The following is a 5,247-nucleotide window of genomic DNA, read 5'->3' as shown; positions in this document are numbered from 1 at the left end:
ATGGACGTTAGGTCACCAGGCTTCTCTGTCCATGGAATTCTCCAGGCAAGAATACTGAAGTGGGTTTCCATTTCCTTCTCCAGGGGATCTTCCTGACCCAGGGATCGAACCTGGGACTTTTGCATTGCAGGCAGATTCTTTACTGTCTGAGCTACCAGGGAAGCCCCTGTTAGGTTATGTCTGAATACAATTTACAAGAAAAAAAAAGTAGCAATGTTTAACCTACTTTAACACATTTCTTAAATGTACAAAGTTTTCAGAGAGAAATTTGAGAAAGTAAAAAATGACAAATATTCACATGCTGCTGCTGCTGCTAAGTCGCTTCAGTCGTGTCTGACCCTGTGTGACCCCAGAGACAGCAGCCCACCAGGCTCCTCTGTCCCTGGGATTCTCCAGGCAAGAATACTGGAGTGGGTTGCCATTTCCTTCTCCAATGCATGAGAATGCACTCTTCCCCTTGGCAAACACAAGTCTGTTCTCTATGTCTGAGTCTCTTTCTGTTTTGTAAATAGGTTCATCTGTGCCATATTTTATGTTCCCCACAAAAGTGGTATCATATGATATTTGTCTTTCTCTTTCTGACTTACCTCACTTATTATGATAATCTCTGGTTGCATCCATGTTGCTACAATTGGCATTATTTTGTTCTCCTGATGGCTGAGTAGTATTCCACTGTATATATGTACCTCCTTTATCCATTTCCCTGTGGATGGACATTTAGGTTGCTTCCATGTTTTGGCTATTGTGAACAGTGGTGCTATATACATAGAGGTGCATGTATCTCAGAAACCTGCTTTTCAATGTAAGATTTTCTCACATAGGCCAATGCCGTTCCTACTCTCCACTATAAGCTTCAGGTACTCATTGCCTGTACATAAGGACTGTGTCAGATACTGCTGGCTACGTCAATTAGACAAGAATGTTGCTTCTACTGCAGGTATGTACCAGTCAGGATTAGCTTCATAATGCTGCAACAACAAACATCTCCCAAAAGTCAATCGCCAAGACCCCAAAGGTTTGCTTCTCATTTACATTATATGTTCAGTGTAGATAGGCAAGGGGACTGTGATCATTCTCTCAGAGCCCCAGGGTGTCTAAGCAGTTACCACCCTGAATCACAGACCTCTGTGGCAGAGGGAAGAGAGAACTTGAGTCTGGTACCAACAAGTCAGTGTTCTGTCCCGAAAGCAGCCCATGTCATTTCTGCTCTCTACTCATTGACCAAAACCACACGTCCTCATCCAATGACCTGGGAGCCAGAAAGTACAATTCTCCCCTGAGCCTAGGAGATTAATCACTTTGATGAACAGCACCAATAGCCACCACAACATTCTGAATAAATATTTGGTGACAGATTCACTTTCTTTCCTCAGAAAGAGCTCATGGATTTTTCTCACTTTCTTTTGGGTTCTTTTTTATTTTTCTTCTTGAGGACCTAGAGATAAAATGGGCCTATCACACAGAATCAAGAATGCATTTTACTTTTCAGTCTGTTCAGCTTTATTTTCCTTGCATTATTCATTCCACTCTGGGGACTTGTGACTTGTTAGTTCTCACCTAGCTTTGACGGTACTCTGAAAACCCGAGGCTGAACCTTGTTGGGCTCCTGACCAACATGGGAAAAAGCATTTTCTTGGCTTTCTTTCTGGGGCCTGTCTTGTGTCACACTTTTTTCCCTTGCAGATATTCTTACATTAGTATTACGAGATTCCTGAGCTTTCCTGCGAGAGCCCCACATTCTTCCCCAACTCCTCTCTTGAACTTTCAACTCCAGAATCTCTTAGGCCTTGTAAAGGGATTGTGTTGAGAAAAGTCACAGAGTCTTTTCAGAGTCAGTTCTCTCTACCAGTAAAAAAAGTAGGTTTCATAAAAGAAGGAGATATGCTAGAAGATAATTCTAGCTGCTTCCTACATTGTATCTGAATTCAGATTTAATGCCCATGTTGTGTAGTTTCAGTAACCACCGTGGTTGTTCAAGCCAAATCTGCAGTCATATGAGTTATCTACTTAGATTTTAAAAATAGTAGCTGTTAAGAACTGTACAAAACTAGCTTCTTCTGAGTGAAAAAGCTTTGTATTTTTAAAGAACAGACACATTGCTTATAATCAAACCCTTTAAAAACTTTGGTATGTATTTAACAGGCTTAAACTTTCCCATGATGAGATAGTTCAGGCTGAGGTAAAACAGACATATGTTTATCCAAACATGGGTATAGTCTTACTTGTAAGTCCTTCCCTTAAAGCCATCCATAGAGATACACACAGCTATAGAAATGTCTTTGCGATAGGGAAACACAATGGAAAATAAACCAGATCATGCCTTGCATTGAAAGCAAGTGATGTGATATATCGTAGGGCAGGCAATTTAAACACTTCTGTTAGGTCAAGCTCATTTTCTAGCCTAAGATCAGAATTCACACATGGCTAAGCTACTATATGTGGATCTCCGTACGAAACACATGTGAATAACATTATTTTTTTTGGAGAGATTATGGGCAGGCCCTTTCTTGTAAACATAATTATCAGGGATTATAGTTCAATTCCTGGCACTGTCAGTGAGGCTTAGGAGCTTCCCAGGGAATGGCAGTTTTTACTCTGTGTATGTCACAGCTCCATTTTGACCAAGAATGACAGAACATGAAGCAAGAAAGATTTTTTTTTTTCCCCTGCCAGGTGTGAGATGCTCCTGTAACAAGAGCGGCACAGAGGCTCCTTTCCAGAGAAGAAAAGGTGATAAAAAAATTGGAAAAAATTCAAGTGACAAAAAAATTGAATAGAACAGGCTTTTTATAAGGGTGTTGATTTTGGTTCCACAAGGTGGCGGTAAATATGTTCTTAAGTAGCCATGTGCTTGGGGGAAGAATGAAGTCACTCAGTGGCTGAGGAGTTACTGTGTATGCTATGGGAATTGATGCTATTGAAACCAGCGGAAACACATTTAAAGACTGGGTGAGTGTTGTTCTCGAGAATCCCCCTCTGCAAATTGATGCATTATCTCTCAGGAGGGTCATGAGGCAGAGGAAGAAAAGACAAGCATGACTGGAGATAGTGAGATTCTCCCAGCCGCCAAGCTGGGGACCCCAGGACTGGCTTTCTCTTTACTACTGTCTTGATGTTTTCTTTAAGTTAGATAATAAACAACTCATCTGTTGGCTTCAAGGCTGAAAATACAGTCCATAACTGAATGATGAATTGGACGAGAAGAAATTCAGAAGCACTGTACTTAGAGCAAGTGGTCATAGAATGACCGAATGATACTAACATCAGTTCATTTAGATTTTTACTTCGAAAGATAAATTCATCTAGAAGTTTCACATAGTTAAATTCAGACTTTTAAAGATGTCAACGTTTTAGTCTGGATCAGTAGAATGAGACTGATGGCTTTAAAGCCATGCTTTCTGATGCTATTGATACTGGAATAAGAAAATGTAAGATTTAGATCAGATATAAGAAGTTTCTAAACTTGGAAATTGAAGTCCCTTTTCTGTAGATTTAGCCAAAATAGATGATTCCATATGAATTATTTAGGACCCTCCTGATCCTGTGTCTGGATCAACATCTCTCCTCTAAGGGAAGCATCAGTCATTCAGCAGCATGTATTGGATTACTTAGTACAAATGTCAACAAACATTTGATTGAACAACCACTATCCAATTCAGCTTCAGAAACTCAAGGAAGGGAGAGGCACACTGTCTGCTCTCAAGAAAAGAAAGTCCCTTCTTCTTCATCTCTTTGTGAAAATTGGTTAGTAGCTTTGTTTATGACCCTTGTTTGCATATAAAACTTGAGAGCACAGCTGATGAAGAATTAATCTGAAGATTCTATTGGGTCCCTGAATAGGCATTTAGCTGTGCAGCTAGTCCTAGTTGAGTCTTTCTCATGACTTTTACATAGGTAGTGGAATAAGAGTTTCCATTAACTTTCCTTGGCAAGGGCTACAGAATAATTTTATTTTCCTCTCTGATCATGGGATAACCCATAACTACTAAGTAGCACTTTCTTGGGACAAAGTGAGAAAATAATGTCTAAAAATTTTTTTTTTTTTTTAGAAAATAATGTCTAAAATTTAATATGAACTTTACTTTCCTTGAAGACCTTGTTTCTAGTGAGTGCAGTCTGCTCCTTACAATGACTATCTCAAGGCATAAAACACAGAGAAGTGCATTGTCCCCATTTGACAGGTGGGGACACTGAGGCAATAGCAAATATATCATCTGTTGGGGGTAAAGTTCATAATGGGGTACTATAGTATGTTGTATAGCATAAGGCCTCTGTTTGACTAGAAAAAAATTTTTTTTGTACATTAGGAAAGGTGTACCCCTGGGCAGATATAGCCCCATGGGTAATTGGCTTGGTAAAAGGAGCATGGGCTGGATTTCAATTCCTACTCACCTCCTTGGTTGAGTACTTTTGTGCAGTACAGAACTCGCAAAACTCCGTGTCATCCCTGTTTGCTTCATGAAGCAACTTCATGAAGTTGCACCACTTCATACGTGGGAATTAGACTCAAATAATTTAGGGAGAAAAGTGAGCATTAACATCCAGAGACATGGCAGATGTGTAAGTGAGTGTTCAATGGATGGATTAAGTCAGGCATTCCATCACATGGGCCTGGTCACCCTAACTCCTTGTATCACCATGGCCATGGATCTCACTAGGAGGGCATGTTTGGGGCAGAGGCAGAGGGTGGGGTTAGGCATGATTCTCAACTGAGTGCCACCTAAAAATGTTATACTCCTTTGGAAGCACTTGCTCCTAATCCTTATGCAAAACAGATTAGAGGAATAAAACCACCCAGACCACTTGTCATTTCCTTGGAGCTGACCATACACCTGTAAGTAGGTGGGGGCACCCTGAATTGGGGGGCTGGGAAGAGGAGACCACTGACTGGCCTCCTCCTTTCATGCCCACAGGAGTTTTGGGCAAGAGAAGGTGTGGCAGAGGACCATTTTAGAGATTAGACAGACTGAGACTTACTGATACGTATATTTATACCACTTCTTCTTTCTCCATTCATCTGCTGACAGACATTTATGTTGCTTCCATGTATTAGCTATAGTAAACTGTGCTGCTATGAATCTGGATATATGCCCAGGAGTGGGATTGCTAGATCATATGGTAATTGTATTTCTAGTTTTTTGAGGAACCTCCATACTGTCTTCCATAGGGTTATACCAATTTACATTCGCACCAATAGTGTAGGAGGGCTACCTTTTATGAGAAGTTTTTTTTTTTTTTTTTTTTTGC

Source organism: Cervus elaphus, chromosome 16 (assembly GCF_910594005.1).
Source record: "Cervus elaphus chromosome 16, mCerEla1.1, whole genome shotgun sequence".
Lineage (NCBI taxonomy): Eukaryota > Metazoa > Chordata > Mammalia > Artiodactyla > Cervidae > Cervus > Cervus elaphus.
The sequence above is the reverse complement of the archived record's forward strand: the minus strand, read 5'-3'. Positions refer to the sequence as shown.